The sequence below is a fragment of the Myodes glareolus genome, chromosome 17, assembly GCF_982192425.1.
Source record: "Myodes glareolus chromosome 17, mMyoGla1.1, whole genome shotgun sequence".
NCBI classification, from domain to species: domain Eukaryota; kingdom Metazoa; phylum Chordata; class Mammalia; order Rodentia; family Cricetidae; genus Myodes; species Myodes glareolus.
The window spans coordinates 50,325,034-50,338,233 of record NC_142042.1 but is presented as its reverse complement, the minus strand read 5'-3'; the positions used below and the strand labels follow the sequence as shown (position 1 = coordinate 50,338,233).

The 13,200-nt window shown below is 39.5% G+C and overlaps 2 protein-coding genes across 5 annotated transcripts in view; one reads left to right on the top strand and one right to left on the bottom strand.

Moving 5' to 3' along the window:
- Cept1 (choline/ethanolamine phosphotransferase 1) overlaps positions 1-6,602 on the bottom strand; it is a 41,392-nt gene extending 34,790 nt beyond the window's left edge. Inside the window, exon 1 of one of the 2 annotated variants that reach the window (XM_048443417.3) lies at positions 6,466-6,602. The gene's annotated coding sequence lies outside the window, so the exon portion shown is untranslated. The remainder of the gene's footprint in view (positions 1-6,465) is intronic. The other variant, XM_048443416.3, reaches the window with a different exon arrangement.
- Positions 6,579-13,200, top strand: part of Dram2 (DNA damage regulated autophagy modulator 2) — a 28,007-nt gene continuing 21,385 nt past the window's right edge. The window contains exons 1-4 of one of the 3 annotated variants that reach the window (XM_085677857.1): positions 6,620-6,714; positions 7,597-7,719; positions 8,506-8,576; positions 10,853-10,983. The gene's annotated coding sequence lies outside the window, so the exon portion shown is untranslated. Of the gene's footprint in view, positions 6,715-7,596; positions 7,760-8,505; positions 8,577-10,852; positions 10,984-13,200 lie in introns of all 3 variants that reach the window. The other 2 variants (XM_087897671.1, XM_048443418.2) reach the window with 2 other exon arrangements.

Sequence of the window (13,200 nt, the reverse complement as noted above, 5' to 3'; positions counted from 1 at the left end):
ATAGGATAGCTATATTAATCATAAAGAACGAAACAGAAAGAAAATTGAAAATTAGCACATGACCTCAATGGTGACAGATTATAGTAGGGAGATAAAAAGGTTAGTACAAATGACAGCCAAGTCTACTAGCAATTTCTGTTTAGAAAGAACAATCATCAGAAAGCTCTTAAGGACTCAGTAAGAGGTAAAAGAAAAAGTCAACAGCTAGAGATTCATGCCACTGATGTCTAAAGGGGTAGCTGTGAAGTTTCTAACTTGTCATCTTTGGAGTGAGGGGTAAAAGGAGAACTGGGAACGATGGCAGCGAAAGAAGGAACACATGGAACTTTCCTTTTCGAAGTCCTAGGCATTAAATCCAGAGCCTTCTACTTGATAAGCAACCCTTCCACTGCTGAGAGTATACGCCAGTCTTTTTTTTCCTGGGTAGGAGTAGCATGAATGCTGTAGCAGTAAGCAACCATTCTCTGGTTGGATTTAAGGTATATTCCATGAGATGGAACTTATAATTGACACTGCTGGGGTGACCAAGAACCAGAAACTAGATAGGCCAGCACAAGGAAAAAGAAAATACTATTATTCTGCTAAAGGAACATATCAATAAAATGACTCCTAATAACATTCTGCTATATTCATAGACCAGTGTCTTGCTCATTCATCAAAGATTCTTACAGTAGATGAGAACTAACACAGAGGATGACAATTGAACAATGTGTGTAGAATGAGACTTTGAAGCACTAAGTCCTAAATAGGATGTCTTCATAAAACCCTTCCCCTTAGCTCAGGGATCTATGTGGAAGAAGAGGCAGAAAACTTGTAAGAGTCAGAGGATTTCACTGGATGACCCCAAGGAAAACAATGTTCTTTAGGTACAACAGAACTGATACACATATGAATTCAGTGACTATGGCGGCACAAACAGGGTCTGAACAGATTCAAGCCAGATGGTGTCCAAACAATGAGAGGGGGAAGTGGACATGGAGTCCCATGCGTAACCAAGAAGTTATCTGCAAAGGAAAAATTGGTTTTCTCCAATGGAGTCTTACTGGGTATATTAACCAGACTTGAGAGTAGGCCCAGGAATAATTGGCCAACACAAAATGAATGGTATTTTTGTAGAATTTTTTTTGTCTCATTTTGATTTGTTGGGCATTTTCTTTCATAATGGTCTGTTTGATTTCATGTTTTTGTGGGATTTATTTATTATTTAGTGTGAGTTTTTTGAGTTTTTGTTTGTTTTTTAAAGAGAGAAAGAAAGGATCTGGAGTTGGGTAGATTTAGGGAGGCTCTGGAAGAATCCGAAAAGGGATGAGAAAAGTGTGATCAAAATATATTATACAAAAATAATGTTTTTCAACAAAAATTATTTTGTTATGTTTACCTAGGTTAGTTGGCTCTGAATATCTGTACTTATACTTTCTTGCCTCAGCCCCCAAAGTAGCTGAGACCACAGGTGCATGCCATTATGCCTAGATACCCAAAGCTTTTTGTTTGAGATGTTTTCAGTGAAATCAAAAGACTACTTCAGGCGAGAGATGCAATTTCACTCAGAGTCAAAGTCTGAAAACTAGAAAAGAGAAAGTTCTTGAAGGGATTAAATATGGAGAGAAAAGGAGAAGAATAAAGAATCTTGTGAGGAACCCATCATTACTGAATAAAAGGAGCAGAACACAAGAAAATTAACAACAAAACAAAGAAAGGATACTCTTGAAACAGCAGTGGCAAAAAACCAACTGGGCCTACCAAGAGGGATACTGTGAAACCTATCCAGGAAGCAATGTGAAGTTCCCAGAAACAGTGCACTATGGGATCTCAGGTATCTTAACAGTGCAACTAGTCGGTTGACCTACCCATCTCCCTTCCTAGGCAGGATCCAGCTTATTCTGCCTTGGTTGAAAGCAGTCCTGCTTTATAATAGGTTAGAGAAAGAGACTGAGGGGAAGAGGTAGAAAAAGTTGAAGTAGATAGTAGTAGCATAGACTGGAAAAACACCCTTGCACTGAATACAATGTTACTGTCACATACAGATCAGGACCTCTCTTCTATATCTCTACACATATTACTTCCCAAAAATTTAATGTTACTTATGTGTCTAAATCTTCTGCCACTCATCAGTCATGTATCTCCAATTTTTGTTTCAGAAAAAAACAGTTAAGCAAATTTCCGGAAAAAAAAAAAGGAAAAGAAAAAACCTCTAAAGAATAAACAGAGATGCAATTTAAGCAACTGAGGTGGTGTACAACAGCAATATTTAAATGATGTGAAAACAAAACTATGCTATCGTTTATCACTTTAGATTGAAATATGACCATCAAACACCTACTTTAGAATAGTTAAATTTACTTCTTTAGTCTCTCCTCCTTCCTTTCATATTTTGAGATGGGATATCACTCTGCATGCTCAGGCTGGCCTAGAATTTGCTAGGAAGTCCAAGCTGACCTGGAACTTTGAATCCTCAAGTCTCAGCCTCCTGGGAGTTAGTATTATAGGTGACTGTCATCATGCTTGGCTACAGTAGCCAATTTTTGTACAGTAAACTGGATAATACCTTTTTTATATTCAGCAATTTATAATCAGCTCTTATGGAATTCCACTTGAAAGAGAAATAAATAAAAGTTTGGTTGGGTCAATTTTTATTTCGTTGGCCCAGTGTGTTTCGTTCTCATTTGTCTTCTGTTTACTGTCTTTTAAAGGCAGTACACAGAGAGGACTAGCCTATTTTAGCACTGAATAGCTACAAGCAACTGATCCTAATGGTTTTAAGTTTAAGCATTTGGCAGGACTGGCTGACAAACTGATACTTTTCTTCTGAATTTTCCCCTCCTGGCCTAATTTCTTTTAACCTTTTACTGTTCACTTTTAAAAAATACATTTTTGACAAATTGTTTCTTATCTAGCCATTATGTAAGTCATACATTTTAAAAAGACAATGAGTTTTTGAACCTTTCAACTTGGCAACATTGTCTCTGTAAAGCTACTAGTAACAGCACTGTAAATGTGAATTCAGGCACAAGCAGCCACTGATGTACTGATGGCTACTCTACTTTCAACTCATGCCAATAGCCAGAGAGGAGGCTGACAGGACTCCAGGTCATTTCTACCTTTTCCTCCATAATCCCAGGGGAGAAGGGCTACTGTCAATGGAAAAACAACAAACCATGAGTTTCTGAATTTTATCAAACTAAAAGCTAATGTATGTCAAAGGATCAGACAGCTGCAAAAGAAAGCTTAGAAGAGGAAGTTCAAAGAACACAATAATGGACATTGGGATGACATTACGAATATTACCAAAAAGTACCTGAATTGCTTGAAAATTTTGTGTGGAGTCAGGTCTATGTCCAAAAAGGTATGTATAAAGTATCTTTCTTACTACATAAGAAATTAAAATCACAACAACAAAAAAAGCAGCAAAGTAAAAGTTACTGTTGATTAGCCTAGAAACACGCCAAAGTAGTGCTTACAAGAGAAAAGTTCTAAATTCCAAATGTGTCTCCTATGTGGGTATAGTGAACAAGACACACATGGTCTAAGCTCCCACACCCAACAAATATTAAAACCTGAGAAGAAAACAGTAACCCTACAAAGTATAACAGACATACAGAAAATAAAGTGTTGAGGCAGAGAAGAGTTGGAAGTCTATATTTTAAATAGTGGTGGAAGTCAGCAAAGAAGCTTTTACAAACAGCTCAGAAGAAAAGAAGAACTGGATAAAGAATAGTACAAGAAATGGAGAATGAGGAAGTAAAGTGTACCTTGTTCAGGTACCCGAGAGACCACAAAGGCAGAACAAAAGGAAATCAGACAGGAAAATGAAGTCTGAAGCATCAGTGACTGCAGAGGTTCATAAGCTATGAAGTACTAGATTTTATTTTGATTTAGTGGAAAACTACCAAGGAACTTGTAACAAAACCTACAATTTCAGAATACAGCCTGTTAACTGAGAACAGGTTTTCATAATTATGAAAGTAATTTTAAATGAAAAAAAATGGCTGCTTGTGGCAATTCCGTTTACAATATTAATAGCTGCCACAACCTTTCCACTTGTACTGAGTAAACACCCTCCCTCCTGTGACAACCTGGCTCAAGTGCTCTGCTTTCAGGTAGCCCTTATCTTACTTTGAAAATTTTCTGTTTGTAGAGCTTGCTTTTGTCTTTACCCCCTGCCCCCACAGTGCTCTCCAAGTTCCATGACCATGAGATCATTCCTGTCTTAGCATTATTTCCCCCATAATCTTATACTGTATTTGACATTAGAAAGAAAATCAATACTTCCTGAATATCATTCTTCTAGCATTTAATGAGCATTTGGTTGTTGTAGGCCTAGAAAGGCATGCCTACACTCTAAGGAAACGCAAAGGCTGTGTGAGTGGGGGTGAGTGGGTTTTGTCCTCAACTAAGTTATATCATAAGCCAGACAATAAGCTTTTTGGAAGCATGAAGGGGACATTACCTAACAAAGCATTTTCCTTCTGTATGTGTGTGTATATATATATATATATATATATATATATATATATATATATATATACACACACACATGCATATATATGTTCAACAAAAAGTGATACTTAATGAACACAATTACTTAAAATCGGTCAATTTGTAAGTTTTCAAGTCTCTCATATAGAACATATGTAACAGTATCCCACCCACCTTATTCCTGTCATGGATGAGATCCATGCATCTGATAAATATCACATTTAAAACAACAAAAGCAGAAACAGAAAACTCAACTGTTGAGCAGATCGTAAGATAAACTTACGCAATATCCAACTTGTGTGAAATTCTAGAACTTTTCTTCCTCCCCCTACCATGTTTAAGGGTGCCAAGTTTTTATCTGCATTGATTCAGCAGTATGTTTACAATCTTGTCAGGGGAATCCAGTAGTATATAGCTTGCCCACCTCTGCCACTACTAAAGTAAAATACTAATAGCAGAACTAATAGGAAAGGGACCCTAGAACAAAGGGCAAAGGAAAGAGAAAGAAAAACAGGAGCAAGAAAAGAAAATTAATAAGATCACAAGATGAAGCTCAGCATTATTTAACAAATGATTTATTTGTTCTGTATCTTTTTATGTATTTTTATGTATCATAAAATTATTATGTTTAACATTTAATGAATGATACATAAAACAAGTTTGGGGGAAGCTTTTTCTGTACACTTGGAAGCAAACAATACTGTGTAACACAGCTTATAGCTGGTGCTTTGCTGAAGGGAAATCTTGTGTTTCTTGAAGGGAAATAGCTTTCATGATGGGGTGCGGAGCTTGGAGTCTTATTCATTTTTCTGTTCTCTTAAAAAAGAGTAAAGCATGACCCTCAAAATGAACACCAGCACCATTTCTAGCCAGTTTAAAGAGCAAGCTATGTAGCCTAGAAAAGGAAGTGCTATGCAAAAAAAAAAAAAAATGCACTTGGTGGTAACATGAGAGGCAGATTTACCTAAAGATTCTCACAAAGGAAAACCAGTTGAGCTGTACAAGGGACGTAGAGTTTCTCAGCATAGATTAATACACAGCAAATGGATTTTATAACTTCAAACTTCTGGGATTCTACGAACGCCAATATCTTCTATTGGTAATGTTCCTAATGTCATATACCGTTTACCTTGAGTTTGAGTCAGTCAATCCAACACACGTATCTGAACACATCACTGACAGTTCTAAAGTAGGAAGGAACTATTCTAACTACTCACGGATAAAGCCCTTATACTTCTTGAAAACCAACTATGGACTGTTACCTGGTGACTGAAGAGTTTTAGCAAATTCTGTAGCAATGATACAACATGGCAAAAACTGGCAACAATATGCCAACCACCGAATAGCAAAAATCAAACTCCGTAAGATGTAAGACTTGAGGTATAGCCAGGCGTTCCTGGGAACACAGGCAAACCCCGGCAATCTCCTTCTAAGAACGCGACTGAAATAAACTCTAGCTGGCAATCTCTGAGCTTGTCAACATGGGCTGAAATTTCTAGAAAAGTTGGCTGAACAAGAAGCGTGGCCCAAGCCAGGAAACATTCACCGCCGCCCTCCAAAGGGAAGGTAAAGACCGCACAGGATGCTACACGGTTCGTGGACTCGGCAGCACCGGGCCAGGAGGGTGTGGACTTGCCAGGCAAGGTCGGTTCTGCGCGGCCAGCGCCCCAGCCCTTGACTCGTCATGGGCCACCCTGGGGTGCTGACTCCCGCGACCCGCGGCTCGCAAAGCTCGCAGGCGCCCCTCCACCTCCGACTCCAGAGCCCTCCGCACCGCTAGCGTCGCCCCTCGCTCTCCCCACAACCCCGCGCGCGAGGCCACCGGGCGCCAGCAAGGACGGCGGTCGCCTCAACTAGTCCGTCCGCAGCCACCCAGTTATGTCCAGCCCAGAGGCTCCTGCGCTCGCTCCACTCCTCCCGGGAGAAACGCACCCCACCCCGTCCGTGACATCCCCGCCACTTCCCCAGGCCGGGCCCCCGCAGCCTTACCCCGACCCAACAAGCACAAGACTAGAAATAGCAACTCCGAGCCCAGGCGACTGAGTGACGGATAGGCGGTAGCACGTTCACGACACTTTCACGATTGCCGTAAAGTGGTGGCTAGACGAGGGCTGCTGCGCGGCTCCGAGCTGCTCGGGAGCGCGCCCCGGGGCTCCGCCCTGTCTCCCGTAGCGGCCTGGGTCTCTGCATCCTGAGGCTGGAGCTGGCGGGTCCCGGACAGGAAAGGAAGACCTAGAGGTGGGTGGGGGAAAATGGCTGGCCTAGCCCCGAGCCGGGGTGTCTAGCTGGAGCCTGTGTCGAAAGATGGTCTCTCAAGGTTCAGGCGAGGGCGCAGCCCCCATCGCCGCGCGGGGCGCGCGCCTCACCTGACCCGGTGAGAGCTTCACGGGGCACGGGACCCTTCTTGGGCCAGCTCCGGGAACCCACAGGTCGCGGTGGAGGACGACTAGGCTGAGGCCTCCGCGCCCCCCTTTTTCTCTCTTTGGAATCTCTACCATCAACGTGCCCCCAAGTGGTGCTTCGTGTCAAGCTTAGTGTCGCTTTTATTTTCCTTGTCCCAGGCACGGCTCCGCTCTTGTACTACCAGACTTGGGGTGGGGGAGGAAGGAGGGATATAAGAGGGAGAAAGAAAAAAGTATTAACTTAAACACTCTGCTTTTGTTCAAGCAACTAACGAAACATTTGAGTGCCTTTTGTCGTCCCTGAGCCCTTATTTCTAGTTGGTGGGGGCTGGGGAAGTTGGAAACGTGACCTTGTGTTTACACAGAGCTCTGTCTACAGCCCTTGATTGTGTTTCAGGGAGTGGCCCCTATCTGAAAGGAAATTACTAGTCCTGTGAATCCTAGCAGTCGCCATCCTTTGAAAAACAGTGAGACAGGAATAAGTTTTCCAAATTTTCACTTATAAAGAAGTACCCAAGTGCGACATGTAACTGGAGGCTTTAGGATTAGCCATTAGAAAATATTACATTTGTCAAGAGGCCATATTAGAATTCAGGAAAGTAGTCATTTTTATGCTTTGTTTGGGACCTGATGGTCCTGTGTATCTCTGAGAAAGAGCCAGAGGCCACCTGTTTGTTCACTTGGAACATCCAGACTTTGTATTTTTTATATTCTTTAGCTGTCGCCACTTAGATGGGACGACATAAAGAAGTTCATCTTATTACCAGTGGCTCTTAAATGTGAAAAAAAAAATTAACAGCATTTCTGAGTCATGGAACTTCAAAGAAAGCAGAGAAGATGGGTGAGAGATGCAGAACACTTCCTTAACGTTCTAACTTCAAGTAATTTTAAAACGTTTTCTTTTTTTGGTATTGGAAATTGAACTTTAAGACCTCTTGTTTGCTTTGCATGTCTTTAAAAGGATTCTTGACTGTTTCTTAGAATGGTGAACCTCTATAATTCTAATCTACTTGGTCTGAAATTGCTCTCATACTTTAGCTTATGGAGGTGAAGGCCATGGGCAATTAGTAGTCTTCCTCACCCATCCTCTGTATTTTAGTTTCTCAATTGTCTCTGGTGGACTGTTACAGTGTGTTAAGCCCTGCCTTGCCTCTAAACTATCTATTTAAGCTGCTAGGATCTTAAAAGCCTACAAATACATCATTCCTTGAAGAAATTTTTGCACAGCCACGTATAGGTAGTTACAAAATTTATAAATCATTATAGTATTTTATACTCATATTTCAACTTAGAATACTGTATCTCAGATATTAAGTTAAATTGCCTGAAATCCAGTAACTGGAAAGTCATAATTGTGGGATTAAAAAAAAAATCACTTGTGTGTTTAGGGGTTAGGGAAATGTCTTCTGTGCTAAACAATAAAAAAATGACTTCCTACAATTAAAACATTTTCTTAATTATGTGAGTGGGATTAAAAATTTCAAGCATCAGCTCTATAAAAAAAATCATTTTGTTCATAATGCTGCATTCTAATGTTCAGGCCCCAGATACTGCTTTTTGACTGACTAAGAACTGTGATACTTAAAACCATGTGGTTGAAATAATAACATATTTCCTTTGTACGTAGATTTCAAGATTTGCAAAAGAAACAAGCTTGTGACGTTCTGAAGACTGAAATTTTGGGAACTTGTAAAATAGGTAATTTATCTTTCACATTGTAAAAAGGAACAAGTATTTACTAACCACTTACAGTAATTCCTAACATCTGTTATCTGCCTTAGTATTTTAACAAATACTAAATACTCACTGAAACAGCTATTCTTTTAGACTGCTTAACAAATAATACTGGGACTTTAGGATGGCTCAGCATATAAGGAAATCACCAGCAAGTCTGAAAACCCGAGTTCAATCCCTCAGACACACGTAATAGAAGGAGAAAACATTCTTAAACAGTCCTGAAATTTATTCTCTGGCTACTTGGCTTGTACCCCCCTTACACATACACACACACACTCACACACAACACATACATAAATGTAGTTTTAAAGTATTTGACAATACTAAAAGCGAGTACTCATTGCATCACCATTGTGTTAGTTTCTTCCCTTGTCACAGTAACTTCTACAATAACTATCTAGTATCGTCTGCTGGAACTTTTCCATGATGAAGAAACGTTCTGTACTTTTATTGTCATGTTGCCAGCCATTAGACTGGCTCTGAGTATTTGGATTGTGATGAATACAACAGAGGAACTGAAATTTGCAATTTTATTGTATATTAGTTTAAATAAGTTTTCTAGTACTGCATGCTTGGTGCATTCTATGCTGAAAATGCCTCCACTTTTCACAGGAGAAGCTGCCTCAGATGAGTTTTGAGGCTTGCCCAATATCATATAGTATTACTTTTTAAAAGGTGTTATATAGGGGAATAGTTGATTTAGAAATGCAGATTGAGTGGTTTGGGGATGGGGGAAGCAGTTCAACCAGGAATGGAGAATCTAAACAAGAGTGGGTATACTGTACAGTGAGCAGAAGGATGGATGAAAGGAATAAGTGACTTACAGAAATAGAGTTGCTGTTATTTAGTGATAACATTTGAGGATTTTGAAGAGAGCCTTCTCTGCATGAGTGACTGTGAAGTCCAAGAATCTGAGAAATGATAATGCTGCTTATTGAAATAGAAAATACAAGACCAGCCACTAGAGTTAAGATGATTTGGTGTCCGTTTTTTGTTCATTCAGGAAGTGTTAAGTGCTGATGGGTGAGTCCCTGTTCTTACAATTGGTGAAGTGGAATCTCGCTCATTCACTTCAGATACCTTCCTAAATCTTTATACTATAGAAGTAAAGAACTAGAGAATGCAAATCAGGTTTTCTCAGGAAGTGCTTACTTGTCATGCAGAGAGATTGGCAAAGGTTGTGTATAGAAGATAGCTTTTCTGCCATGTATGTACATGTTTCTGTGTGTGCTGGTGCACATGCATGCATGTGGTTGTTGAGGACAGAAGACAATCTCCGGTGTCATATACCCTTTTAAAGATAGAATGTCTCACTGGCCTGGAATGTGCCCTGTAGGTTAGGCTGACTAGGGAGCCCCAGGAATCCTGTCTCTTCCTCCTCCAAGTGCTGTACCCCACCTGGCTTTTATTTACATGGGTTCTGGCTTAAACTGAACTGTCCTTCCAGCCCTCTGCTGTGTTTTGAATATTAAGAAGGATCTAAAAGTTAAAAAAAAAAAACAAAACCAAAAATCAACAGCAGAATAGGAAGGAGACTATTCTACTAGTAGTGGGATGAGCAAACTGTTCTGAGCATACCTTTTACCCAAACATCTAAAGTCTGAATAAATTATATTGTTTTTTAAAATAAAAAGCACATTTTCTATGAAAGAAAACGGAATTCATCAACCAGGCATCACCGTGCCTATAAATTCCAGAACTTGGAGATAAGATAGGAGGGTGTTAAGTTGGAAGTACCTTGGACAGTAGTGTACTCCAGGCCAGCCAGAACTAAATGCCAAAACATTGTGTTAACCAACCACACTTCCCAAATTAAGAAAAGGGAAATCCTCTAGGCTGAAAAGTCAAACAAGGAACCAAAGCAAGAGAGATAAACTAGCTGTTACCTTCTTTGGAAGCATTTGCCTTCTGATAGAAAAAGAACAGTGAAGGGCAAGGAATGGAATGCTGTTTCCTACTGGGACAGGAATGGAGGATTCCCAGTTGGATCTCCTGGTGACACAATCTACACAGCATCTTTACAGTTTATGAAATGGTATTGAGATCAATGAGTAATATTTTCGTAAGATAGAGTGCAAACATTTCCTCTTAATTACATGACTCACGTCCTCTGAACTACCTCCTCTCAAATTCAGCCAGGATTTCTCTACACACACTCTGAATGAAAGGCCAGAAAAATCTCTCCCTCTTGGCAGAGAGAGACCACTGAAGTTTGTCTGTTTTCTCCACACATCTAGGCGGAGGAATAAGATACCATCTGAGAACTGGAAGCTGCATAAAGCCTACCGTCATTGATTCCAGGTTCCTGCTCACAGGCTACATGGTCTGAAAAACTGGAAGCCAAGGGATTAGCCCACAGTTGGCCCAGGTTAGTAATAAATCCAAGTGCTTAGCAAAATCAAGGACAAACTCTCTGTGAAATATTTCATCATTAGTTCTCTCCTCCCCTTCTCTTTCTCTCTCGTCTCTCTCTCCCTCTTTGTGTGTGTGTATGTTCTGTGTGTGTGTGTGTACACATGCATTTTCCCGTTCAGCTATATCATGGTGCATATTTGGAGTCAGAGAAAAACTTATAACAGTTGTCTCCTTCTGCCATGTGGATTCTGGGACTCAAACTCCACATTAAGTTTCTTAGAACTGGACTTTTAAAGCATTTTCCACTTATAACTTTTTCTCATCAGAGAAATTTTTACATGTTGGGTATATGGATACATGAACTAGGTAAGCAATTCAAACATTAATAATAAAGTCATAAAGAAATTTATTTTAAAACAGTTCTTTGGTATACATATAGTTTTACCATTCGAATGCTAATTTGGCAAATTAACTTGTTCAGCTTTACATTAAAGATTAAATCACAAAATGTTTGACACTCTAGTGCTTTCTTTCTCAACTTGTGGGTCTTATCCTCTTTGGGGTCAAAACCCATTCACAGGGGTGGCCTAAAACTATCAGAAAACACAGATATTTGCATTATGATTCATAACAGTAGCAAAATTACAGTTAAGAAGTAGCAACAAAAATACTTTTATGGTTGGGGATCACCACAGCATGAGGAACTGTATTAAAGAGCTGAAGCATTAGAAAGGGTGAGAACCACTGCTCTAGGGCAGAGGACATCCTCTGTGTTTGTCTGAATTGGTAGATTTTATTTTATATTACTTGTGGTTGTTTAGGTATTACCACTTAGGACCATTTCATTTGCTAGCAATTTTTTCCTAGTCCCAAACTGAAATTATTTAATGACTTTTTGTTTATTTATTTTGGCTCAGATCTGTAGATCAGAAATTTTTAAAATCAAATATTCTAACACATTTCAATCAAGATATACTAACCAGATGCTACAAGCTGAGGAATGACAGAAAAAATGAAAGTATTTGTTTTCTGTAATTAAACCATTATGCTTTTTTTAAGAGCAGAAAACTTTGTACTTACAGTAAACCCTGATCACTAACACACAATAGCTTTGAATCAAAGCAATCTGTACCTTGTGGGTTCAGAGCTGAGGCTGCACGGAAGTTGTGCAATGCAAGCCCAGGCAAAAACCCAGGTATTTCTGGGTTCGTTACCCTGCTGAATTTGAATTACTGTTTGCTTGTTGTATGTTCAGATAACCTTTTCCTGTTATCAGATTTTTCATGATGCACAGTTTAAGGATCTAGAGTTTAGAATGCTTTCAGATTTAAGATCACACAAATACAAACTCATAGTTGGAAGCCATAAAACACATGAAAGGGCTCTTGCAGGGCACTTCAGTTTGTAGAGCACCTAGCATGCAGGGAACCCTGCGTTAGATTCGGAGTACTGCGTGATGGCACATGCCTATAATTCTGGCACCTAAGTGATGGAGACAAGATGATCATGAGTTCATAAGCCTTCTTGACTATATAGGGAGTTCTTAGCCAGTCTAGGGTTAAAAAAAAAAAACCAAAGATTTTTCTCCTTTTGGAGTTTTATAATTAATATTGTTTTTTTGTTTTATAGGGAGGTCTATGATCAAATTTTAGTTATTGATTTGAAGAAGTATAGTGTATGGTTTATTATTTCATACATAGGTTGGTCCAGTACCTTTCGTGTACGATTGCCTTTGCTTGATTATACTGCCTTTTATCCTTTACTAAATAAAGATTAGTTGACTGTGTCTAACAAAAAAGAGAGAGCCCAGGGTGGGGAAGGGGGGAGAAGAAGGAGAGACAAAGAAAGGCAAAGCAAGAACTATTTCAAAAAAAACACTATTGGAGACGATATGCTGTCACATTGCAGGTGTCTAAGAGAGCAAACTCTATGAAAAGCACCTGTAAGACTTGATAAAGCTAACAAATAATAGAACTGGGTTCCTACAGACTTGAGAGAAGAACTATTGGAAACAGGAATTAAAATAGCAATTAAGAGCTAAGTAAATGTACCTGTCAGGGTTATTCTCTCAAAAACCTACTGTAGTAAATGCACATGTAGGATGTTGGCAGAGAAGTGCTAAGAAGAATAAATAGATAAATGAAATTATTGATAGAACATTAAGGACTGTTAGGAAAGGGAAAATCCCTTGGAGATTGTGACAGTTTAGACAGAAAATTACTTGAATCAA